This window comes from Manihot esculenta, chromosome 9, assembly GCF_001659605.2.
Source record: "Manihot esculenta cultivar AM560-2 chromosome 9, M.esculenta_v8, whole genome shotgun sequence".
NCBI classification, from domain to species: domain Eukaryota; kingdom Viridiplantae; phylum Streptophyta; class Magnoliopsida; order Malpighiales; family Euphorbiaceae; genus Manihot; species Manihot esculenta.
The window spans coordinates 13,322,232-13,350,117 of NC_035169.2; positions in this window are offsets into that span (position 1 = coordinate 13,322,232).

Sequence of the window (27,886 nt, forward strand, 5' to 3'; positions counted from 1 at the left end):
CTAGTTACTGCTTCAAAATCGTACAGTGTCGGCCTTCCTAGAATTGCGTTGTAGCTTAGGGGGAGCTTCACTACCAGAAAAATTGCATAGTGAGTGCGAGATAAGGGTGGTTCTCCCAACGTTAGGGCCACCTTCACCTTCCTTTCCACTACCATTGGGGTTCCTCCTATCCCCTTGACCGGGGCTTGATCCTTTACCAGCTGCTCCTCTAGTATTCTCATCTGCTGAAAGACCCAGTAGGATAGCAAGTTCACCTTACTCCCATCATCTACCAGGACCTTGCAGACCCTGTAGTTGTGAATAACGACCTCGATGACTAGGGCGTCGTCATGGGGCATCTGAATCCTATGAGCATTCACATGGGAGAAGGAGATGGTTAATAGGGAGTGCTCCACTATTTGCAGGACTTCCTTGCTACTCCCCTCTCAACTTTGGCTTCTCTTCCTCCCTCTCCTGCTCATCCGGCCTCTGGTTCCCCCTATGATCATGTTGATGGTTCCACTGGAGCCGTCATTCACTAGCCCAGCTCCCTGTTTACGGGGCCTCTCCGCTATAGCATTTTGTTGGGGCCTCTCTCCTTCCGATTATCTCACAAAGTTTCGGAAATGCCCTCTCTTGATCAGCCTCTCTATCTTATTGATTAGTTGGTAGCAGTTGTTGGTATCATGGCCGTGGGTTTGGTGGTACTGGCAGTACTTATCTAGATCCCTCCGGTTGGCTTGGCTCTCATGGGCTTAGGCCAATGGATGAAGTCCTTGTCCTATACCGCTATGAGCATTTCGCCTCTAGATGCATTCAAAGGGGTGAGTGCTTCGGGGATCCGGGGCTGATATGCCTTCTGTTCTCTCCTTTCCCAGGGATGTCTGTACACCTCATGCCCCCGATTCTGCTTCCTTTCTTGCCTCTCAGGCCTTCTCTCTTCCACAGTCTTTCCCCTATCTCCTACCTCCCTGGCGAACCTGCTGGTGGTTAAGGAATCGTCTTGTCTTATGTACTTCTCTGCTCTCTTCATCAGCTCTGCCAGGGTAGTGGGTGGCTTCCGACACAGTGACCCAAAGAACTCAGGGGATGTAGTCCCCTTCTGCATGGCTTCCACTGCCCTTGCGTCATCCAGCTTAGGGATTTGCAGGGCCTCTGAGTTGAAACGGGCCACGTACTCTCTTAGGGATTCATTTTTTCATTGTCGGACTGTCTCCAGGTAGCTGGTCTTCCTCTCAACCGGGACCCCTGCAATGAATCGGTTGATGAATATGTTGGCGAGGTCTGCAAAGCTCCTAATGCTCCCTGCCTCCAAGCTGTTGAACCACGCCCTAGTTGGTCCCGTGAGGGTGGTGGGGAAAACCTTACACATTAGGGCATCCGAGAGAGCCTGGAGCTCCATGAACATTTTATAGTTAAGGTGAGGATGTGGGTAGTAAAGCCTGGCTATTGTCGTTAGCCCCTAGCTCCGCCAGGAGCTGCTCCTTCATTCTTCGTAACTTCCTGTCCACATCTGTCTCCTCCTACCTTGGCCTTTTCTCTAGGCGATATCCCTCTTCCCATTCTTCACTTTCCATCCTCCCTACTGTCCCAACAGAGTAGCTCTCTACTTCATCATTCTTAATAAGCTCTCTTACCCTCTGACTCGTGGTTGTCGAAGCCGGTCAAAAATAACCTCTACGGTTATCAACAATCTTAGAACTGCAGATAGTGGTAAAGGATCGAATCCACAGAGAATTGAGTACTTATCTATTTTTCCCAAACAAGATCAATTAGAATCAACTGAAAGCATAATTGAAAGCAAGTAGATCAAAAGTAAAGTGCAATAAAGTAAAAAATGGGGGTTTTGAGATTGATTTGACTAACAACTATTGAAAGCAATTAAAACAGCAAGTAATCAAAATAAAAGAGGAAATCAATATGAAAAAGGTCTAGTTGAAGATATGGATCCACTTTGGTTGTTTGGGTTGATAATTGAAACTTATGTTTTCTTGATTGGTTCAATAGATTAGTTATGGGGGTGGAAAATGCTTCTCACCACCATATCTCTCCTTATGATCAAATCAATTAGGGAATGTCCTCTAATCAATTACTAATTAACAAATTGCCAAGGAACGTCCTTGGGCCTTAGGCATCAAAACAATTGTCAATTGCATAAAGAATGAGAGAGATCCAATCCTAGCTACTCCAAACGCATGAAGATGATGCTAGATCATACAATTCCTTAGTTTTTATACCAAGTGTTCTTAGGTCAGAATATTTCCAGTAATTACGGACTAACAAATATCCCAACTAACAATCAATTAACTTTGTAATCAAGAATCAAGTGGCCAATTTGATCAAAACAACAAAGCAATCTTAGAATTAAGCACACAATTGCATGAATATTGGACAAATCAAAAGCAAACACTTTATGTTCAGATCTCACAACCCTTTAAACAACCTTAGTTTCAACCAATCCTCAACTAGAATTTAAGGGTTTCAGCCACTCATGGCTGAACCAAAACAAAAAATAGAAGGAGAGAAGAAGGAAAGAGGAGTGGCGGCGGCACAAGGTGGAGGAGTTCGGCGGCCGAACCCTTGGAGAGATTGGGATCTTCAATTCTTGAAATCTGCCACTTCTTGTCTTCATAAGGCCTTTAAATATATTTTGGGAGGCTGCCTAGGGTTTGTTGGGTGTCCATGCATCTTTTAGAGGTTGCCCAAAGTGCCCTTGGTCTTATATGTGCCTTCTATGTGCATGTGTGAAGTTGCAAGGACTTTTTGGTCTTTTAATTGCTGCCCAAGTGTGTCCAAGAAGTCTTCTTCACATTATTCTTGCCACTCATGCACTAAAGAGGAAGGTGGAGCCTCTTTTGAATTTTGAATGTGCATGGCATGAAGTGGGAAACATGTGATCTTCAAGACTTGGCTTCTTGAATAAGGAAGAAGTAGTTCGGGGGGACTTTCGGCTGCCTAAGCTTAGTTTCGGAGGCTGGACTTTCGGCTCTGGAGCAAACTTTCGGCCGCTGAAGGTGCCGCCGAAGATGGTTGAGTTTCGGATCTGGACGAGGCTTTCGGCCACCGAAGGTGCTTCCGAAGGTGGCTTTTTCAGATTTGGCACTTTTTGGCAGTTTTAAGAGCATTTTCTCTAGATTGTCTTTTTACACCTAATATCTGCAAAACATGATTAAAACCACAAAATTAGGTAGAAAAGGTGGAAATAAACATCAATAAGGTCATGATAAAGTGGACTAAAATATGCTCTATCACCCTCCGGCCTCTAGCTCTGGCGGCCGGCTCATCTTCCCTAGTGGCCCCTTCGCTTTTTTATCCTATTCTTCGACTACTCTATTGGTGGATTTGGTAGTGGAAGGAGGATTGGGGTTCAGTAGCATTGAACCCTTCAGCTACAGGGGGTATGTTTAATGGGGTGTTAAGACCCCTCTGTTGCAACATCTGTCTCAGCAAGTGGGTAGTGTTCTGTAGCTGAAGAGCCATAGCTTGGAGTTCTTGATCAGACAAGGTGGTTCTGGATACATTCCCTGCTGAGCTCGGTGAGGGATTAAACAACACGGGTGGTTGGTTTGAAGGGGTTGTGGGACTAGAAAATGAAAACTGTTGACCGTATTGAGCAGAGTTTAGGTTATTTGGGGTGTTACTGGTATGGTTTTCGTTGTGGTTTGCCATGTGGATCTCAGTGGATATTGTGGAAATGGAACTCCAGTGATGAGAAGATCTCATTCGTTTCCACAGACGGCACCAATTGCTGTTCTGAGATCCAGAAAATAGGGTGTAATACCCGGCTAGACCCCGGTATCGGAATTCCTACGTTCCGGCGGATTTTCCGTTGGAAGTCGGGATTCGAGGATGTCGGAGCTTGCCCTAAGGGTATAAGAACGGTTTTTAAGATGTTTTTAAGTGTTTTTATCATGTTTGCATGTTTTGAGTTAAGAAAATTGAGTTTTGAAATGAAAAGGCCAAGGGGACAAAAGCCAGGTTCGGCCGCCGAAGGTGAAGTTCGGCCGCCGAAAGTTGCATGGTTTTGCATGCACGTTAGGCCGCCGAAGGAAGAGTCGGTTGGCCACTACAAAAGCCCCTTTGCCCGAGACTGGAGTGTTAAACACTCTGTTTAATGGGTCAAAGGTAGGTTCAAGCTCTCCTTGGTGTGATTTCTCATGTTTTCCTCAAATCTTGCATGTTTTAACTTGATTTGAGTTTTGTTTTAGAGTTTTGAGCAAAAGGAAGCAAAGTTGAGCACTTGGAGATTTTGATTGAGTTTTTCCCCATCTCCAAGCTTGGATCATCAATCCTCTAGGTCTTCAAGAGATAAGTATGGATCCTCACCTCCCCTTATGTTTAAAGCAAGTTTTAGAAGTTTTTAAGAGAGGTTTATGGCATGTTTTGGGGTATAAGCATGAGTTTGAGCATATGTTGATCATATGCGTTTTGTTGTTGTTTTTGAGGCTTGAACTAGTTTTGAGGCCTCTATATGCATGAGATAGGTTATATGTTAGTTGAGAAGTGTTGGTATGCATGTTATGGGTGTTTGATAGGATTTTGGAGGCTGAGAGCATAAGTGGTGCTCGGATTCTGCCTTTCTGGAGAATCCAGGTTCGGCCGCCGAAGCAAGGTTCGGCCGCCGAACCCCTTATGGAGGCAGTTTCGGCTGCCAAACCTGGCCCCCGAAAGCTAGGCTTTTGGGTGAGAAAGGGACTTTCGGCCGCCGAAAGAGGGAGTTCGGCCGCCGAAAGTGCATGAGTTTCGTCTCTAGACGAGGCTTTCGGCCGCCGAAGGTGCCGCCGAACATGCATGAGTTTCGTCTCTGGAGAGGGGTTTCGGCCGCCGAACCAGCCGCCGAAAGTGCCCAGTCCAGCCTTCTTTTGCCCATTTTTCCATGCATGCCTATGAGGTTTTAGAGGGGTTTTGGGGAGATAGTAGGAGTTATGTTTAAGTAAGTTTGGTCCTCATTTGAGTCCACCTGTGTAGGTACGGACCCGAGAGACCAAGGAGGCCCACAGAGTTAGAGTTACAGAGACTGCCCAGCAGTTGACAGAGGTGAGTGGAACAGAACTTTATTTTAAAAGTTAAGAACTGTTTTAGCATGATTCATGCATCATTATGCCATGTGTATGTAGGATGCTTTGCATTAGTATTCATCAAGTTGATGCATTGCATTATTACTTGTATATGTGGATTGGACCGAGGCGATCTCAATAGCCCATAAGTCTGTCATTATTGTATGTCCTGTGTGAGCTCCTTTGGGGCCGGGCATTTACCTTGGATGAGTCCTGTGAGAGCCCTTATAGGGTCGGGCACCATGAGTAGTTAGTGAAAGACCTGTGTGAGCTCCTTTGGGGGCCGGGCACTGACAGAGGGAGTTTTGGGATCATGTCCAATCCGAGATGTGAAATGTTTGTGCAGTGATGCATCATATGATAGCATGTTTTAAATGTGATTTTTTATAGATTCCGCTCACTGGGCTTTAGTAGCTCATCCCTCTCCCTAACCCCATTTTTCAGGGCCTCAGAGAAGAGAAAGAGAAAGAGATAGCAAGGGTAAAAGGCATATGTAATAGTAGAATAGTGGACATGATAATGATGTACCGTACAGAGTTTATGTAATGTATAGAAATGATGTAATAGCAAGTTATATAGTGAGTTATAGTATTGTGCTTGGCCCTAGTGCTTGTTATCCCTTTGCACATGATCCTTTTATGTTATGTATGATTGAGATAATGTTGTTATGATGTGCTAGGCTTGGTGCATGGTAGTCTTTCTATCTCTGTAGTTACTGTATGGTACCATAGCAGGTATCACTCTTCGAGTGCATACAGACAGAGCATGCATAGTCCAGGCTTAGTTGATGAGAAAAGTTTCAAGAAAAGAAAAGATAGTCAAGCAAAGAAAAAAAAAAAAAAAGAGAAGAGTAAGTAACAGTTTTAAGTTTAAGTGTGATCATGTATGGGATTTATCAGGTACACAGAATTGATAGTAGGCTTACTACGGGTCCCGGCGGCCTTAAGCCGATCTGGATCCTAGTGCCGGTGATGGTCCGGTAAGCGGGCTGTTACAGATTGGTATCAGAGCATAGGGCCTCTAGAGTACGGTGTGCTGAGCTAAGATGCTCAGGGATTCGAGATATCTCACATCGGAAAGAGGTTGTGTTAGAGGGCAAGCACAATAGGAAGATCATGTCCACTAGGATAGGATGTTGAGTCCTGTCTTGATGTGTAATGCCATGACGTTATGCATGTGCATTTAATGGTATGCTATGCTATGCTATGCTATGATATGCTATGCTATGAGTTGAGGGTTCATGTTGTTACATGGATCCTATGATGCTAAAGTTCATGTTATGTTTTCAGAAGCTAAGATGAGAGGAACCCGTCGATCAGCTAGATTGACTGGAGCTCCGCCCGAGAATGAGGGAATGGAAGGGCGTCCCCCTGCTTTGCCAAGAGCTATGTCCCAAAGGGCAGGTAGAGAAAGATCATCAAGGGACCCTAGAAGGTCTTTTGATGAAGGCAGGAGGGAAACAGAACAGAGAAGAAGATCGAGTGATACAAGGGAAGAGATGGATGTGGATCCAAGAAGGGATGGAGGGTTAGGTGTTGGCACTACAGAGGAGGATGTGGGATCATCACAGGGAGGCGGTCAGGCCTCGGGGTATGGTCATCCACCCCACTATCAGCCCTACCCACAGGGCCCAGGATATTCGATGGGAGGTACATCGGATTATCCTAGTTTTCACCCATATCCCACATATATGCCTTATCCACCGTATTACCCCCCATATCCACCATATCCCATGTATCCACCCTCACCTTTTTACCCCAGTCCAGCATACTCTACACCAGAAAGTTCTGCACCTCCCCCACCACCACCAGTGGTACAACCAGAAGCCCCAGTTATCCAAACACCTCAACCTGGCCCATCTGAGAGGAGCAGGGTAAAGATGACTGATTACCTAAAGTTAGATGCTCCTAAGTATCAAACAGGAGATGATCCGTTTGAGTACATTAAAGCAGTCAAGATGATAGCAGATGAGCTAGGGGCAGATGATACCAGAGCCATTCAGATGGCAGGGTTCACGTTAAAATGTAAGAAGGCGAAGGAATGGTTTGGCGTCTATGTGGACCCTAGGTTGGATAACATGTCTTGGGAGGAGTTTGCTAATGAGTTTGCCGGATGGGCATTCCCAGATAGTTCGAAAGAGCTAAAGATGATAGAGTTTGAGCAGCTCAAGCAGACTGAGGATATGAGTATTGATGAGTTTACTGACAGGTTTCTGGAGTTGCTGCGGTATGCAGGACAGGCCTATGATACGGAACAGAAAAAGGCTAGGAGGTATGCGATGAAACTGCATTCCAGGTATTCCTCCTTGATCCATGCAGCCGAGAGGGAGAGTTTCCACACCGTGGTGGATTTAGCACGGAGGATGGAGGCTAGTGCCATTATACAGGGTACAGTGAAACAGCAGCCGGCACAGTCTTCAGGTTCTAAGACCCCAGGTAGGGGTAAGTCAGATCCCTCTTCACAGGGTGCAGCAACTTCCAGTGGTAAGAAGTGGAGTGGTTCCACGCAGAAGTCGAGGAAGAATAAGTTCTGGAACAAGATTAAAGCAGGTCTGGGATTAGGCAGTGGCATGAGTTCAGGTTCAGAGGTTCCAGTGTGTAGTAGGTGCGGTAAAGCGCACAGAGGAGTTTGTCGCTTTGGGATTACAGGATGTTACAGGTGCGGCCAGGAGGGACACATGGCTCGTGAGTGCCCTCAGGCAGTTTTCACGGCACCATCCCAGCAGACAGCTCCAGCTAGCATGCCACAGCCACCAGTTTCAGTTATGACGCAGGGCAGAGGCAGAGGGAGAGGGTCAGCCTCTTCATCTGCAGGTCCCAGAGGTGGAGGTCCGTCAGCTCCGGCGCGGATTTTCACGATGACACAGCAGGAGGCAAACACTTCTAACACCGTGGTGTCAGGTAACCTTCTCATTGGGTGTTCTGAGGTGTATGCTTTGTTAGACCCTGGTGCTTCGCATTCCTTTGTTGCTCCCAGAGCCATAGAGAGAGTGGGTTTGATGACGTCTGGGTTAGAGTGTCCCCTATGGGTCAGTGGCCCTAAGTGTGATCCATCGTTGGCAGAGACAGTCTGTCGACATAGTCCAGTGTTTATAGATGGTAGATGCCTTCCAGCTGACCTTGTGGTTCTAGAGTTGACAGATTTTGACGTCATTCTAGGGATGGATTGGCTATCTGCATATGGTGCTACCTTGGACTGTAGAGACAAGGTAGTTAAGTTCAGAGATGAGGATGGATCTGAGTTTGTCTTCAGAGGAGACAGGAGGGGCACGCCTAGAGGTCTGATATCAGCCCTACAGGCTCGTAGGTTGCTCAGGAGGGGATGTCAGGGGTATCTAGCTCATGTGAGAGAGCTAGACAGTCAGGTTAGGGACCCTAGTGCAGTGCCCGTAGTCAGAGAGTTCCCAGATGTGTTTCCAGATGAGCTTCCAGGACTACCACCTGATAGGGAAATAGAGTTCGAGATTGAGTTAGTGCCTGGTACCAGACCGATCTCTATTCCTCCCTACAGGATGGCACCAGCAGAACTTAAGGAGTTGAAAGAGCAGCTACAGGAGTTGGTAGACAAGGGTTTCATCCGTCCAAGTACCTCACCCTGGGGTGCTCCAGTGTTGTTTGTCAAGAAGAAGGATGGATCCCTTAGACTTTGTATCGACTACAGGCAGTTGAACAAAGTCACTACCAAGAATAAGTATCCCTTTCCCAGGATCGATGATCTATTCGACCAGCTAGCAGGAGCAGGTTGTTTTTCTAAGATAGATCTGAGATCGGGCTATCATCAGCTGAGAATCAGGGAAGAGGATGTACCTAAGACAGCTTTCAGGACCAGATATGGGCATTATGAGTTCTTAGTGATGCCGTTCGGGTTAACTAACGCCCCTGCAGCATTCATGGATCTCATGAACCGAGTTTTCAGAGAGTACCTGGATCACTTTGTTATTGTCTTCATAGATGATATCTTGGTGTATTCCAGGAATGCAGAGGAGCATGCCCATCATCTGAGGATAGTCCTGCAGACCTTGAGAGAGCATGGTTTATATGCCAAGTTCTCCAAGTGTGAGTTCTGGCTAAGGAGCATTTCATTCTTGGGGCATGTAGTGTCAGATCAAGGTATAGCAGTGGACCCCAAGAAGATAGAAGCTGTAGCCAATTGGCCTAGACCCACCACAGTGACAGAGGTCAAGAGTTTCTTGGGTTTGGCAGGCTACTATAGGAGGTTCGTTCAGGACTTCTCCAAGATAGCGGCTCCTATGACCAGATTAACCAGAAAGAACCAGAGATTCACATGGTCTGACCAGTGTGAAGAGAGCTTTGAAGAGTTAAAGAGAAGATTAACTTCAGCACCGGTGTTAGCTCTGCCTACTAGTGATGAAGACTTCACAGTGTTCTGTGATGCGTCCCGAGTGGGATTAGGTTGTGTGTTAATGCAGAATGACAGAGTAATAGCTTATGCTTCTAGACAGCTGAAGAAGCACGAGCTGAACTATCCGACACACGATCTTGAGATGGCAGCTGTTATCTTTGCACTCAAGATGTGGAGGCATTACCTCTATGGGGTGAAATGTGAGATCTTTACAGATCATAAGAGCCTACAGCACATCCTGAGTCAGAGAGAGTTAAACTTGAGGCAGAGACGGTGGGTGGAATTGCTTAGTGATTATGATTGCAGGATCCAATATCATCCGGGAAAGGCAAATGTTGTAGCCGATGCCTTAAGCCGGAAATCACTAGGCAGTTTATCTCACATTACAGCAGAGAGGAGGCCGGTGGTGAAGGACTTCTACAGGTTAGTTGAGGAAGGGCTACAGTTAGAGGTAACTGGTACAGGTGCTTTGATTGCACAGATGAGAGTTACACCCGTGTTTCTGGAGCAGGTGGCTCAGAAACAACATGAGGATCCAGTGTTGGTCAAGATTGCCAGGACTGTTCAGTCAGGCAAGAGCGAAGAGTTCAGATTCGACGACCAAGGGATTCTCCGATACGGGCATAGACTATGTGTACCAGACGACATTAGTTTGAAAGGAGACATTATGAGAGAAGCTCATAATGCGAGATATAGCATTCACCCTGGAGCCACCAAGATGTATCAAGATCTGAAGAGAGTGTATTGGTGGCCAGCAATGAAGAGAGAAGTGGCACAGTTTGTGTCAGCCTGCGAGATATGTCAAAGGGTGAAGCTAGAGCACCAGAAGCCGGCTGGAATGCTTAACCCACTGCCGATTCCAGAATGGAAATGGGAGAACATAGCGATGGATTTTGTAGTGGGGTTACCGGCGACGTCCAATAGACTAGACTCCATATGGGTGATTGTGGATAGACTGACTAAATCTGCTCACTTCATTCCTGTCAGGAGTGGCTACTCTGTGGACAAGCTAGCGCAGGTGTATCTTGAGGAAGTTGTGAGGTTACATGGGGCTCCTGTTTCTATAGTGTCTGACAGAGGACCCCAGTTTACCTCCAGGTTTTGGCGAAGTCTGCAAGAGGCTATGGGCACGAGATTAGACTTTAGCACTGCTTTCCATCCACAGACTGACGGACAGTCAGAGAGGACCATCCAAACCATAGAAGATATGCTTCGCATGTGTGTGCTAGATTTTGGCGGATCTTGGAGGCAGCATCTACCCTTAGTGGAGTTTGCCTACAACAATAGTCATCATGCTAGCATAGGGATGGCCCCATATGAAGCTCTGTATGGGAGGAAGTGCAGGTCACCAGTTTGTTGGGAAGAGGTTGGAGAAAGGTCCCTAGCAGGGCCTGAGTTAGTCGAGATCACGAACAGGGTGGTGCCCATCATCAGAGAGAGGCTCAAGACTGCTGTTAGTCGGCAGAAGAGCTATGCAGACGTTCGCAGAAAGCACATAGAGTTTGAGGAGGGGGATCTGGTCTTGTTGAAGGTGTCTCCAATGAAAGGGGTGGTTCGTTTTGGGAGGAAAGGTAAGCTGGCTCCGCGGTACATTGGACCTTTTGAGATTTTGCAGAAGGTCGGGAATGTGTCGTATAAGCTTGATTTGCCTATGTCTATGGAAAGAATCCATCCAGTCTTCCATGTTTCTATGCTACGAAAGTTTGTGTCAGATCCGAGTAAGGTTCTCAGTGAACCAGATGTGGAGATCCTAGGAGATCTCACCTATGTAGAGCAGCCAGTGCGGATCATTGACACCCAAATCAGAAAGCTAAGGAACAAGGAGATCCCGATGGTGAAAGTCCTCTGGAACCACCATAATATCGAAGAGTGCACCTGGGAGACAAGGGAGTCTATGCTCCGACAGTACCCCCATCTCTTTTGAGGTTAGTTCTAGTTTCTTTTGTTCTTTATGTGCCTTATGTTATGTTTGGAGTATGTTTGAGTTAGAAAGGAACATTCGGGGACGAATGTTCTTAAGGGGGGGAGAATGTAATACCCGGCTAGACCCCGGTATCGGAATTCCTACGTTCCGGCGGATTTTCCGTTGGAAGTCGGGATTCGAGGATGTCGGAGCTTGCCCTAAGGGTATAAGAACGGTTTTTAAGATGTTTTTAAGTGTTTTTATCATGTTTGCATGTTTTGAGTTAAGAAAATTGAGTTTTGAAATGAAAAGGCCAAGGGGACAAAAGCCAGGTTCGGCCGCCGAAGGTGAAGTTCGGCCGCCGAAAGTTGCATGGTTTTGCATGCACGTTAGGCCGCCGAAGGAAGAGTCGGTTGGCCACTACAAAAGCCCCTTTGCCCGAGACTGGAGTGTTAAACACTCTGTTTAATGGGTCAAAGGTAGGTTCAAGCTCTCCTTGGTGTGATTTCTCATGTTTTCCTCAAATCTTGCATGTTTTAACTTGATTTGAGTTTTGTTTTAGAGTTTTGAGCAAAAGGAAGCAAAGTTGAGCACTTGGAGATTTTGATTGAGTTTTTCCCCATCTCCAAGCTTGGATCATCAATCCTCTAGGTCTTCAAGAGATAAGTATGGATCCTCACCTCCCCTTATGTTTAAAGCAAGTTTTAGAAGTTTTTAAGAGAGGTTTATGGCATGTTTTGGGGTATAAGCATGAGTTTGAGCATATGTTGATCATATGCGTTTTGTTGTTGTTTTTGAGGCTTGAACTAGTTTTGAGGCCTCTATATGCATGAGATAGGTTATATGTTAGTTGAGAAGTGTTGGTATGCATGTTATGGGTGTTTGATAGGATTTTGGAGGCTGAGAGCATAAGTGGTGCTCGGATTCTGCCTTTCTGGAGAATCCAGGTTCGGCCGCCGAAGCAAGGTTCGGCCGCCGAACCCCTTGTGGAGGCAGTTTCGGCTGCCAAACCTGGCCCCCGAAAGCTAGGCTTTTGGGTGAGAAAGGGACTTTCGGCCGCCGAAAGAGGGAGTTCGGCCGCCGAAAGTGCATGAGTTTCGTCTCTGGACGAGGCTTTCGGCCGCCGAAGGTGCCGCCGAACATGCATGAGTTTCATCTCTGGAGAGGGGTTTCGGCCGCCGAACCAGCCGCCGAAAGTGCCCAGTCCAGCCTTCTTTTGCCCATTTTTCCATGCATGCCTATGAGGTTTTAGAGGGGTTTTGGGGAGATAGTAGGAGTTATGTTTAAGTAAGTTTGGTCCTCATTTGAGTCCACCTGTGTAGGTACGGACCCGAGAGACCAAGGAGGCCCACAGAGTTAGAGTTACAGAGACTGCCCAGCAGTTGACAGAGGTGAGTGGAACAGAACTTTATTTTAAAAGTTAAGAACTGTTTTAGCATGATTCATGCATCATTATGCCATGTGTATGTAGGATGCTTTGCATTAGTATTCATCAAGTTGATGCATTGCATTATTACTTGTATATGTGGATTGGACCGAGGCGATCTCAATAGCCCATAAGTCTGTCATTATTGTATGTCCTGTGTGAGCTCCTTTGGGGCCGGGCATTTACCTTGGATGAGTCCTGTGAGAGCCCTTATAGGGTCGGGCATTTACCTTGGATGAGTCCTGTGAGAGCCCTTATAGGGTCGGGCACCATGAGTAGTTAGTGAAAGACCTGTGTGAGCTCCTTTGGGGGCCGGGCACTGACAGAGGGAGTTTTGGGATCATGTCCAATCCGAGATGTGAAATGTTTGTGCAGTGATGCATCATATGATAGCATGTTTTAAATGTGATTTTTTATAGATTCCGCTCACTGGGCTTTAGTAGCTCATCCCTCTCCCTAACCCCATTTTTCAGGGCCTCAGAGAAGAGAAAGAGAAAGAGATAGCAAGGGTAAAAGGCATATGTAATAGTAGAATAGTGGACATGATAATGATGTACCGTACAGAGTTTATGTAATGTATAGAAATGATGTAATAGCAAGTTATATAGTGAGTTATAGTATTGTGCTTGGCCCTAGTGCTTGTTATCCCTTTGCACATGATCCTTTTATGTTATGTATGATTGAGATAATGTTGTTATGATGTGCTAGGCTTGGTGCATGGTAGTCTTTCTATCTCTGTAGTTACTGTATGGTACCATAGCAGGTATCACTCTTCGAGTGCATACAGACAGAGCATGCATAGTCCAGGCTTAGTTGATGAGAAAAGTTTCAAGAAAAGAAAAGATAGTCAAGCAAAGAAAAAAAAAAAAAAAGAGAAGAGTAAGTAACAGTTTTAAGTTTAAGTGTGATCATGTATGGGATTTATCAGGTACACAGAATTGATAGTAGGCTTACTACGGGTCCCGGCGGCCTTAAGCCGATCTGGATCCTAGTGCCGGTGATGGTCCGGTAAGCGGGCTGTTACATAGGGTTTATAGTGTGATTGTAAGCTTGGCCTGGGAAGATCACGTCTTTCCCGCTTTATTCCTTCTTCCTTGTCCTCTAGTGATGCATAACTGCCACCCTGCTATAGTACCACCTGTCCCTGTCACTCAGACCCGTACGTACGGATGTGGCAGTATACCCCTCTACGTCATGCGGCCAATTAATTCCCTCCAACACGCATGCTGATAGGGCTGTGAGGTAGCTGGACCTGCTCTCCTACCTTCCATCACATCACCGACCTAAGTTATCTTCTGGTGGACTCGCGCGTGGGGTCAGTTTGGCCCGCCTTAGTCACGGGCTAGAGCATGCGATGTTGGGCCGGTCTGCTTTAGAGGGTCCTGATGGGCTTTTGGCCTATGTTTTTCTCCAGGGCCCAGCCTCACCCCGGGTGCAAGAAGCCCGATGGTCATCAACTGTAATTAATTGAACAAAACATATACACAAATCTCATATTTTAAATTTTTCTAATCAAACACGTGGTAATATTTTGGATGCACTAAACTGATACGAGGAAATGTGCTTTTAAAATTATTTCGAATGTACTTAAACTATGACATGAGATGCTTTGACTACACATCACATATGTATGCAGTGCTATAAAGTCTCAAAATCAAGCTTAACGGAGCATGCAAAGAAGTAAGTCATAATTCTAGATCCTTAAAAAAAATAAGAATCGTGTATTCTAACTTAATCACAAGTACTTAATACGTTCTGAACCATACCATAAACTTCCATAGGAAACATACTTATTAGCAGTTTTCCTCATGAAGACATGGCCATTGACCATGAGCTTAGGGGCAAAGGGGAGAGCTTCACCGCCTTTTTAGTGAGCGGGAGGAGAGGGCCATAGTTAATCTAGTGGTGATGTAAGCACGACCAACAACACCAAAAATGATGAGCTAGCATTGCCTCAAGGACCAATTACAAGGCTGAGATCCAAGAGGTTGAAGGAAGCACTTCAAGGATTCATGAAGGAATATGTTGAAGCTTTGCAAGTTCATTTTGAAGTTGAAGAACAATCTGGCCATTCCAAGTCAATTAGGCCAAATTTGTCCTTATTGACAATTCAAATTTTGTATTTATAGTGGGTAGCTATTTAGTAGTTGGTAGTTAACCAGTAGTGGGTAGTTATTTGGTAGTGGATAGTTAAACAGTAGTGGGTAGTTATCTAGTAGTGGATAGTGGCATAGATCATGGGTCCATGCATAGTTGTGAAAAGTGGCAAAGATCATGGGTCCATGCATAGTTGTGGGAAGTGGCAAAGATCATGGGTCCATGTATAGCAGTGGGAAGTGGCCAAGATTATGGGTCTTAATTTAGACTATATAAAGCATCTCTTTTTCTATATTGTAGAGACAGATTATCAATTATTCAATACAATTGCTTTATGCGATTCTTCTTTGAGAGCTTAAAAGAGATCTTGGTTCTTGACACTGCATCACGAATAAGGTTGATACTAACTTGTATATTTCTTATTCTTGCTATTTTTAAAATCAATCAGTTATAAGTGTTCTTAATTGCATGTTAATTAAGGGTGCTTTAGATTGGGGAATTGTTTTCTGAACTAAGTTCTTTTTACTAGGGTATGTGTCGTTTCAGTCTCTAATAGGCTGGGGTTCCGCATCAATTGGTATTCTTCTTAGAGAGCTTAAGAGAGATCTTGGTTCTTGACACTGCATCACGAATAAGGTTCGATACTAACTTGTATGTTTCTTATTCTTGCTGTTTTTAAAATCAATCAGTTATAAGTGTTCTTAATTGCATGTTAATTAAGGGTGCTTTAGATTGGGGAATTGTTTTCTGAACTAAGTTCTTTTTACTAGGGTATGTGTCGTTTCAGTCTCTAATAGGCTGGGGTTCCGCATCAATTGGTATCAGAGCTAGACTTAGTAATAATTTCTTAACTATCCTTTGCGTCTTTGCATTCAATTTTGTCCATTATTGGCTGAATATATCACTTTGAAAATCTGGTTTGGGATACATATTAGAGTCGAATACATTATTTGGTTGCTATTCAAATCAAATTTTACCCTAAATTCTTGTTTAGGCAGAATTACTATCTTTAGTGATTTGGTTTATACTTTCTGCCCTAATTCATATGCTGCTATTCTAATACTCTTAGAATAGTATTTTTAGTGTTTTACTTCTGCCCATATTAAAAAAAAAAAAAAACAAAACAAGAAGAAAAAAAAAAGAAAAAAAAGAATTTCTCCCACTTTGGGTCATTTGTTCAAACTTTATTCTGATTGATATCTACTGATATAAATCATATTTCATATACCTTGAACATATTTCTGGGCTTGGAATTCGAAATACATGTTTGGGGTAGGTTTAGGGCAAATTTGGGTAGTATTTTCACAAAACAGTTGTACTTAATACTTGCTGTTTTAAGTGTCTATTTTGTTTGCTTGCTTTGAATTGTTTTTGTTGAGTCAATATTAATATCAGTTAACCTAGGATTGCATGCTTAGGGAAAACTTCGTGTTTAGCACATCCGTCTTGTCAATTTTTGATTCTTAGTTTGTCAATTTGGTGTCTTTCTGTCTGTTGGTTCCTTACATTTAGTTTGACAAATTGCACATTGTTGAACATCTAATTACACTTAGTACACGAAATTTAACTTTTGTGTGCTAAATCAATCTATTTGTTCATTTTGGTCAGTTTGCATCTAGTGTTGTTTCCTATCTTTTCTTCTTAGGTCTTTCCTTGCTTTCCTTATTATTTGAATCATACAAGCTTGACTTATTGAGTCTTTATTCTGAAGTGCACTTTTGAGATACCAAGTGAGTGCTTGAAAATTAAACACGTGAGTTGAGAGAATTGTGAATTTTTCTATAATGTCCGGGCATAATACTAGTGATACTTCTGACCCTACATTTGATCTTAAAGATATATATAAAGCTTTCATGGATAGCTTTCAGAAGCTAAATTCAAGAATGGATAACCTTGAGGACAACCTTAGATCTTCAAAGGGCAAGTCCATTCAGAGGGATGATGATACACACGATCCATCCTATGAAGAGGAAAATGAGGCACAATCAGCGCCTGTCCAAGCCAGAAGGTTCAATGATCGTGTACCATATGTAGATAACAGTATGAACTCCATAAAGATGAAGATTCCAAGCTTCAATGGTAAGGCTGATGTTGATGCCTATTTATAGTGGGAGCGTAAAGTGGAGATGGCTTTTAACTGTCAAAACTATTCCGACGATAAAAAGGTAAAACTTGCTGCCCTTGAGTTTTCAGATTATGCACTAATATGGTGGGATGAGCTTATGAAATCTAGGAGAAGGAATGGAGAGTTACCCATTGCTAGTTGGGACGAGATGAAGCGAATCATGAGGAAGAAATATGTGCCTACTTATTACCATAGAGATCTCCATCATCAGTTGCAAAGATTAACTCAGGGATCAAAGTCTGTTGATGAGTATCATAAGGAGATGGAGTTGCTCCTGATCAAAGCAAACACAGTGGAGGAGGAAGACCAGACTATGGCTCGTTTCTTTGGTGGTCTTAACAAGGAGATTGCTGATGTGGTTGATTTGCAACCATATGTTGATTTGGAAGACTTGGTGAACATTGCAATTAAGGTGGAAAGACAAAGAGGCCGAAATAGATGGGGGAGCAACAGGGCTGCTCAAAACTCCAACAACAAATGGGGTTCCAAATGGAACACCAAGCCTGATCCAAAAAGGTTTGATAAGTCTTAAACTCAAAAAGGCATGTTACCTTCCAAAGAAACAGCCAACTCTCATGGTAAAAATGAATCAGCCCCTAAATCAAATAGAACTAGAGATATTCAGTGCTTTAAATGTAAAGGGCGTGGGCATTATGCCAATGAGTGTGTTAATAAACGTGCCATGATAGTGAGGGGAGATGAGATAGTCTCCGAAACTGATTCTGATTCTGATTAAATACCACCTTTAGAAGATTGTTCTGATGTAGAGATAGAAGAGTATCCTGTTCAGGGAGAGTCCTTAGTAATATTGCGTACTTTAAATGTTTCTATTAAAGAAGAAGGACTTGAACAGCGTGAAAACATCTTTCACACTCGTTGTTTGGTAGGTGGTAAAGTCTGTAGCATGATAATAGATTCGGGTAGTCAAGTTAATTGTGCTAGTACTATTTTAGTTGATAAATTAGGACTAGAAACTATTAAACACCATAATCCTTACAGACTTCAGTGGTTGAATGATAGTGGCGAAGCAAAGGTAACCAAGCAATGTAAAGTTTCATTTTCTATTGGCAAGTATGTAGATGAGGTTACTTGTGATATTGTACCCATGCAGGCTGGACATATTTTGTTGGGTAGACCATGGCAATTTGATAGGCGTGTCATTCATGATGGATATAGTAATAGGTTTTCTTTTACGTTCCTTGGTGTAAAACATATACTTGTACCATTATCTCCTAAAGATGTATATGCAGATCAAGTGAAATTACAACAATCTGCTAAATTGGGTAAGGGAGGTGAGACAAGTAAAAAGAATGAGAGAAAAGAGGCCAGTAGTGAAAACAAGGTTTTTAATGGCCCAAAGGAGAGTGACTGCACAGGAAAGGATAAAAATGAGAGACATGCAGGAGAGAAAACGTTAGTGAGTGTGGAGGTAAAAGGAAAGCTGAGTGAGAAGAGTGAAGAATTCAGCAAGTCTTCCTTTTATTGTAAAGAGAGAGAGTTGAAGAAAGCATACTTAGGGAAGAGAGATTTGATTATGTTGCGTTTTAGTTCCAATTTTATGATTGAAACTCACTCTACTGTTGAATTGCCTAGTTCTTTTTCAAAGTTATTGCAGGACTTTGCGGATGTATTTCCTGAGGAGGTGCCATCTGGGTTGCCACCCATTAGGGGAATAGAACATCAAATCGATTTTGTTCCTGGAGCTCAGATTCCAAACCGTCCAGCTTACCGTAGCAATCCTGAGGAGACGAAGGAATTGCAAAAGCAAGTTGATGAGTTGCTAGCTAAGGGACATATCAGGGAGAGCCTTAGTCCATCCGCAGTACCTGTTTTGTTGGTTCCAAAGAAAGACAGAACAATGCGCATGTGTGTTGATTTTCGTGCGATCAACAAAATCACTGTAAAGTATCGCCATCCTATTCCTAGATTAGATGATATGCTTGAAGAATTATGTGGTGCTGTTTTCTTTACAAAAATTGATTTGAAAAGCGGTTATCATCAAATTAGGATGAAGTTAGGTGATGAGTGGAAAACTGCCTTTGTAATACCCGGTTAGAGTCCGGCATCGGAATTTTACTTTTCGATGGAGTGTCGGATGTCGGACGTCTCTAGAAGGGTTAGAGTGATGTTTTTTCTAACATGTTTTGGTATGTTTCATAGTTTTAAAGCATAAGGAAATGAGTTTTTGAATGAATTGAACCAAGGCAGAAAAGCCAGGTTCGGCCGCCGAAGTTGAGGTTCGACCGCCGAACATGCATGGCTTTCAGTTTCACGTGTGGCCGCCGAAGGTGGTCTGGCCAGCCACCTATAAAATGGCCCTCAGTCGGTTGAAAGGATAAGCTTCGCCGTTTCTTTCACGTTCTGAGGTGAGACCCTGTCCTTTGTGAGTATTCTTTCATGTTTTCATCCAATCTTGCAAAGATTTGATTAGTTTTTATGTTATTTTGAAGGTTTTAAGCTAAAAACTCAAAGTTGTGAAGTTTAGAGAGTTTGAAGGAGAGTTGCTCCAAAACTCCACGTTAGGATCGGTCATCTTCTTGGTTTCAAGAGGTAAGTGAAGATCCTGAGCTTGTTTTTATGTTTTCTGAAGGTTTTAGGAGGTTATGGCAGAGAGTTGCATGACTAGGGTTCTTTTGGAGGTTTTGGTGATTTTCTAAGAAAAGCTTGTATATGTGTTGTATGTCTTGTGTGTTAGGGGTTTTCAGGTAGTTTTTGACCCCTTTGAGCATATACTTAGGTGTATGCAAGTTGAGGAATCGAGGTGTTTGAGATTGAGAGAGTTTTGGTGCTTTTGGCGAGAGGCAGAGCAAGTTTCTTCCTTGCGGATGAACTCAGGTTTGGCCGCCGAAGGTACATTCGGCCGCCGAAGGTGCCGCCGAAGGTTAGAGACTTTCGTCTCTGGAGTGCCATTCAGCCTCCGAAACTTGACCCCGAAAGGGTTCGGCAGCCGAAAATGGAAGTTCGGCCGCCAAAGGTGTTTGAGTTTCGTCTCTGGAGAGGACTTTTGACCGCCGAACCTGCCGCCGAAAGTGTTCTGTCCAGCCTTCCTTTGCATGCTTTGCATGGATGTTAGAGTGAGTTTAAGGGGTTTCTTGGGGGAGTTTAATAGAGTTGGTCATAAGCTAGTTTGGTCCCTCATTTGAGTTTATCTGTACCTATACAGACCAGAGGAACCAGAGAGAGCAGCAGTGAGTACTGCTCCAGAGTTTGCCTGCAGAGTCAGTTCAGCTAGCCAGAGGTGAGTGGAACTAAACTTAAAGCTTTTAATTGAGAAATAAACTGCTTTTAGCATAATTCATGCATCATGAGTAGACAGTAGGTTGTTTGCATTAGCATTCACGAATATGTTGCATTGCATAGTTATTTGTTGATGTGGGTGAATGCTGAATGATCCAATAGTCTCTGAGAGAAGTCCAGGAGCCTTTGACTACGCCTTGGCAGGCATAGAGAAGTCCAGGAGCCTTTGACTACGCCCTGGCAGGTATATAGTAAAGTCCAGGAGCCTTTGACTATGCCCTGGCAATGGTAAGTACAGAGGTGTTATATACACATATACATATATGACAGGAAGACCAGGTGCTCGATTCTACGCCCTGGCACAGAGTTGTCGGGACTATGTGGTGACAGGTTTACCCTTGATGTGGATTGTCTGTGATATGGTGCATTCCATGAGATCATATTTTCATGAGATGTTTCACTGTTCTACTCACTGGGCTATAGAGCTCATCCCACTCCCTTAACCCCAGTTTTGCAGGTTCAGTGTACAGTATACTGAGGAGATCCACAGAGTACAGAAAGAGTAAAGAGATTTGTAATAGCTTAGAGTGGACATGTAATATTAAAGAGATGTAATAGTTGTGTATAAAGTTAGAATTGTGCTTGACTTAGTGATGTTTGTTATGTACATGATCTGTTTATGTATATATGTTTTATTGTATGTGAAATACCAGGCTTAACAGGTATGAGTTAACCCATCTAGAGCAAGCTCTAGTCAGGGGTACAGAGTACAGAGTACAGAGATAGTGCATGCACAGGTTAAGCCTTGGTTCAGAAAGTTTTTATTTTCACAGAAAATGATTGATCATGTATGAGATTTATAGGTACACAGAGAGTATTAGCAGGCTTGCTACGGGTTCTGGCGGCCTTAAGCCGACCTGAATCCTAGCGCCGGTGACGGTCCATTTTGGGGTCATTACAGATTGGTATCAGAGCCCTAGGTTCACATGATCGGACCTCTAGAGACAGTGTCGGGCGTATAAAGGTTAGAAGTGGTCAAGCACAATAGGAAATCATGTCCACTAGGATAGGGTATTGAGTCCGATCTGTTTAATGTCATGAGTTATGCATGTGCCTTATTGCTATGTGATGTTTATGTGCTAAAGTGCCATCTTCTGTGTTGTTTTCCAGAGAGTAAAGATGAGAGGAACTCGTCTATCAACTCGATTGACTGGAGTCCCACCAGATAGTGAGAGACCAACTGCTCGTCCTCCTGCATTGCCGAGGGCAAGGTCTCAGAGATTTAGCAGGGAAGGTACGTCAATAGACCCTAGAAGGTCTGTCGACGAGAGCAGAAGGGAAACAGCTAGGGGAGGAAGATCAGAGGAAAGGAGGGAGGCTATGGAGATTCACCAGTCTAGAGATGACAGCATGGGTATAGGCATATTTGAGGAAGGTATGGGAGAGTCACAGGGAGGCGTTCAGGCCTCAGGTTTTGGCTATCCAGCCTTTCCGCAGGACCCAGAGTATCCGATGGGAGGTATGTCGGAGTACTCTAGTTTTGTCCCATATCCTACTTACATGCCATATATGCCTTATCCTCCTTATTATCCACCATATCCTATGTATCCACCTTCCCCTACCCATCCAAGTGCAGCACACCCAGAGCTAAATGACCCAGTACCACCACCACCAGAACCAGTAGCCCCTGTTGTTGACAGACATCAACCTAGCTCATCTGGAGGTAAAGTGCAAATGACGGAGTACTTGAAATTGGATGCTCCTAAATATAACACGGGAGATGATCCATTTGAATACCTCAGATCAGTTAGGATGATAACCAGTGAATTGGGAGCAGATGCTAGTAGAGCCATTGAGATGGCAGGGTTTACACTCAAATGCAAGAAAGCCAGAGAATGGTTCAAGAATTATATGGAACCCAGGATGAACAGTATGTCGTGGAGAGAGTTTGCCAATGAGTTTGCAGGGTGGGCTTTTCCTGATAGCTCTAGGGAGATGAAAGTAATTGAATTTGAGCAGTTGAGACAGACAGACGAAATGAGTGTTGATGAATTTATAGATAAGTTCCTGGATTTGCTTCAGTATGTGGGTCAAGCCCATGATACTGATCAGAAGAAGGCAAGGAGATATACTATGAGTGTAACAACCCGAAAATCGAACCGCTACCGGCGCTAGGATCCAGATCGGCTTAAGGCCGCCGGGACCCGTAGCAAGCCTGACATGCAACCTGTAAACCTGTATAATCCCATACATGATCAACAACATACATAAAAATTAAAACTTTTCTTTCCGTACACATCAACCAAACTCAACCTGAGTATATACATTAACATAACATTGATCCCTCTGCGGGATCTCATCAGTGCCCCCAATGGGTGACATAACATAAGTTGAGTTGGTTTACATAAACGACATAAAAATCCAAGATCATGAATTAAAAGGGACAACAACATTCTATGGTCAAGCACACCTCTAATATCCATAAACATCCTTACATAACAATACTGTACTTTTACATTACATCGTTCTACAATTTGTCATGTCCACATTCTACCTATTACAAAAAAAACAAGCTTTACTCTAACCGACCTCCTCTTCTATTCTGTACCTGCAAATCCTGGGGGTAAAAGGGAGAGGGGTGAGCTTAAAGCCCAGTGAGTTGAACTATAAAACATATTAACACTATGCTCCAATGAGATGCATCATAACACAGACAATTCACATAAGGGTTGGGTGAACTTGTCACCAATTAGTCCAAGCTAACTCTGTGCCAGGCCGTAGCATGGGGTCCTGGTCTTCCTGTCATAACATACATTACTTACCATTATCCCAGGGCCTCCTCTGGGCTCTTGGTCTTCGAGTCCCATAACCGTGCCAAGCCGTAGAATGGGGTCCTGGTCTTTCCTTACTCTGTGCCAGGCCGTAGAATGGGTCCTGGTCTTCCTGTCATGGACTAATTGGATCATCCAACATTCACCCACATCAACAACAATCGATGCAATGCGGCATATTCGTGAAAACTAATGCAATCATCCTGTTGCATAATCATAATGCATGAAACATGATAAAACATTTAATTTCTTAATTTAAAAGATTAAATTTAGTTCCACTCACTTCTGGCTGACTCTGACAACACCGAAGCAGCTGGACTCACTGCTGGGGTCCTCGGTTCCTCGGGTCCGAACCTACACAGGTGGACTCAAATGAGGGACCAAACATACATGAACATAACTATAAACTACTCCCCAAAAATCCCCCTAAAACATCATGGAACAACCATAGAAAAACATGCAAAGGAGGCCTAGACAGGGCACTTTCGGCGGCAGGTTCGGCGGCCGAAAGTCCCTCCAGAGCCGAAAGTCAGGTAGGTTCGGCGACACCTTCGGCAGCCGAAACTCCCAGACAGAGACAAAACTCATGCATTTTCGGCGGCACTTTCGGCGGCCGAAACTGCCAGACAGAGACGAAAGTCTCCTTTCGGGGGCAAGCTTCGGCAGCCGAAAGACTGCCTCCCCAGCCATGTTCGGCGGCCGAAAGCCCTTCGGCTGCCGAACCTGGTTTCTGCCAAAGGGCAGAAACTTGGCTCCCTTTGCACATTTCGCCTCCAAACCTTACAAACATGCATCAAACCTATTCTACAACACACAAACACAAGCATACATGTTCCTAGGGGCCTTAAAACAACATAAACCCCATCTACAACACATCAAGCATCCACATTGCTCATAAACATGCATTTATACCCAAAAACATAACCATAACCTAAACATGCATTCTAACCCATAGATCTACTTAAAACTTACTTAAAACATGCAATGAGCTTAAGATCGGCTCTTACCTCTTAAAGATCGAGAGAGAGACGACCTAAACTCGAAGTTGGGAGAGATTGGGTCCTTGAACCTCCAAGCTCCAAAACTTTGCTCAAAAGCTCAAATCTTCAAAACAAAGTTAAAACAAATGAAAATCTTGAAAGATCTAGAGGAAAACATCAAAGATTGGTGAGGGACGGTGGAGAACTCACCTTGGCCGACAACGGGGAGAAAAGCTCGCCCATTTTCGGCTAAGGGACCCTTTTATAGTGGCTGGCCAGGCCACATTCGGGGGCCAAATGTGCCTCCGCATGCATGCCATGTTCGGCGGCCGAACTTGAGGTTCGGCGGCCGAACCTAGACTTCCCTCACTTATGCTTTCGGGGGCCTAAAGCACACCCGCAATGCATGCATGTTCGGCGGCCGAACCTGGGTTTTCCTCCTTGGTTGTTTTCATACAAAAACTCATTTTCTTTCATGCTTAAAACATAAAACACATTAAAACATTTTATAAAAACATGGTTCTTACCCTTCTAGAGGCCTCCGACATCCAAGATTCCACCGGACGGTAGGAATCCCGATACCGAAGTCTATCCGGGTATTACAATGAGACTGCATCCCAGGTATTCTTCCTTGATTCTTCCAGCAGAGAAGGAGAGTTCCCACACTATAGTGGACGCAGCCAGGAAAATGGAAGTTAGTGCCAATATTCAGAAACAGTCAAAGGCACAGGCTTCGGGTTCTAAGGCCCCCAGTTCAGGCACTTCAGGCAGCAAGAGATGGGATAGAGCAAAAGGAACAAAGAGTAAGTTCTGGAATAAAGTCAAGTCAGGTCTGGGAATAGGTAGTGGCTCAAGCTCTGGCACAGCTTATCCAGTATGCAGAAGATGCGGAAGACCACATGGAGGAGCTTGTCGGTTGGGATCTACAGCTTGTTTTAGATGTGGACAGGAAGGGCATATTGCTCGGGATTGTCCTCAGGTAACTTTTGCACCATCCCAGCAGATGAGTTCAGGCAGTGTGATACAGCCAGTTGTACAGCCAGCAGCTCCAGTCATGCCTCAGAGTAGTGGCAGAGGTAGAGGGAGAGGGGCAGCCTCTACTTCAGCAGCAGGTTCCCGAGGTGGAAATCCGGTAGCCCCAGCACGGATTTTCACTATGACACAGGAGGAGGCTAACATGTCGAACACAGTGGTGTCATGTAATCTCATCATTGGGTGTTCCGATGTGTATGCTTTGATGGACCCCGGTGCTTCTCATTCCTTTATTGCTTCGAGAGCCATAGAGAGATTGGGTTTGATCAGTTCTGAGTTAGAGTATCCTCTCTGGGTCAGTGGACCTAAATGTGACCCATCAGTGGCAGTGTCAGTCTGTCGTTTCAGTCCAGTGTTCATAGAGGGTAGATGCCTTCCAGTTGACCTTGTGGTTCTAGACTTGACAGATTTTGATGTCATTCTAGGGATGGATTGGCTATCTGCATATAGTGCTACTTTGGACTGTAGAGAGAAGATAGTTAGGCTCAGAGACCAGGATGGGTCAGAGTGTGTCTTCAAAGGAGACAGGAGGGGTACACCCAGAGGTATGATTTCAGCCCTTCAGGCTCGTCGTTTGCTTAGGAGGGGTTGTCAGGGGTTTCTAGCTCAGGTGAGAGAGCTAGACAGTCAGGTTAGGGAACCAGCCACAGTACCAGTAGTCCGAGAGTTTATCGATGTTTTCCCAGACGAACTTCCAGGACTACCACCTGGTAGGGAGATAGAGTTTGAAATAGACTTGCTGCCTAATACCAGACCTATCTCTATTCCTCCCTACAGGATGGCGCCAGCAGAGTTAAAAGAGTTAAAAGAGCAGTTGCAGGATTTGGTAGATAAGGGTTTCATCCGCCCTAGTACCTCCCCTTGGGGTGCTCCAGTGCTCTTTGTCAAAAAGAAGGATGGATCCCTCAGACTTTGTATCGACTACAGACAGTTGAACAAGGTCACTACCAAGAATAGGTATCCTTTACCTTTGATTGATGATCTATTTGACCAGCTAGCTGGAGCAGGTTGTTTCTCTAAAATCGATCTGAGATCCGGATATCATCAGTTGAGAGTCAGAGAGGTAGATGTGTCAAAGACTGCGTTCAGGACCAGATATGGGCATTATGAGTTCTTAGTGATGCCGTTCGGGTTGACTAACGCCCCTGCAGCATTCATGGATCTCATGAACAGAGTTTTCAGTGAGTTTCTGGATCACTTTGTCATTGTTTTCATCGATGATATATTAGTGTATTCCAGAGATGCAGAGAAGCATGCCCAGCATCTGAGGATAGTTCTGCAGACACTGAGAGAGCATGGTTTGTATGCCAAGTTCTCGAAGTGTGAGTTTTGGTTGAGGAGCATTTCCTTCTTGGGACATGTGGTATCAGCAGAGGGTATTGAGGTAGATCCCAAGAAGATAGAGGCTATAGCTAACTGGCCCAGACCCACTACAGTGACTGAGATTAAAAGCTTTCTGGGACTGGCAGATTACTACAGGAGGTTCGTTCATGACTTCTCAAAGATAGCAGCTCCTATGACCAAACTGACTCAGAAGAACCAGAAGTTTGTCTGGTCAGACCAGTGTGAAGAGAGCTTTAAGGAGCTCAAGAGGAGATTGACAACAGCACCAGTGTTCGCTCTGCCTGTCAGTAATGAGGATTTCACAGTGTTCTGTGATGCATCTCGAGTGGGATTGGGCTGTGTTTTGATGCAGAGTGATAGGGTGATAGCTTATGCTTCTAGACAATTGAAGAAGCACGAGTTGAATTACCCTACCCATGACCTAGAGATGGCAGCAGTTATTTTTGCACTCAAGATGTGGTGGCATTACCTTTACGGGGTTAAATGCGAGATCTTCACTGATCACAAGAGTTTACAGTACATCTTGAGTCAGAGAGAGCTGAATTTGAGGCAGAGAAGATGGGTAGAATTGCTCAGTGATTATGATTGTAAGATCCAGTATCATCCGGGTAAGGCGAATGTTGTGGCAGACGCCCTAAGCCGGAAGTCACTAGGCAGTTTATCCCATATAGCAGTAGAGCGGAGACCAGTTGTGATGGAGCTTTACAAGCTCTTAGAAGAGGGGTTACAGCTAGAGTTGTCTGGTACAGGTGCATTGATCGCACAGATGAGAGTGACACCTGTGTTTCTGGAGCAGATAGCTCAGAAACAGCACGAGGACCCAGAGTTGATGAAAATTGCCAGGACTGTTCGGTCAGGCAACAGTGCAGAGTTCAGATTTGACAGCAAAGGGATCCTCCGTTATGGGAGTCGACTTTGTGTACCAGCTAGGAGCAGTGTGAAGGAAGACATTATGAGGGAAGCTCATAATGCGAGGTATAGTGTTCACCCAGGAGCCACCAAGATGTACCAGGATCTGAAAAGGGTCTATTGGTGGCCAGCCATGAAGAAAGAAGTGGCGCAGTTCGTGACAGCCTGTGAGGTTTGTCAAAGGGTGAAGTTAGAACATCAGAAGCCGGCTGGAATACTTAACCCACTGCCGATTCCAGAATGGAAATGGGAGAACATAGCTATGGATTTTGTAGTAGGTTTACCAGCAGCATCCAACAGGATAGACTCTATATGGGTGATTGTGGACAGACTCACGAAATCTGCTCATTTTCTTCCAGTTCGGAGTAACTATTCTGTGGATAAGTTGGCCCAGGTCTATCTGGATGAGATAGTGAGATTACATGGAGTACCAGTGTCTATAGTCTTAGACAGAGGACCTCAGTTTACCTCTAGATTTTGGCGAAGTCTGCAGAGTGCGATGGGCACGCGATTGGATTTTAGCACTGCTTTTCACCCACAGACTGATGGACAGTCAGAGAGGACCATCCAGACCATAGAAGATATGCTTCGACTATGTGTGTTA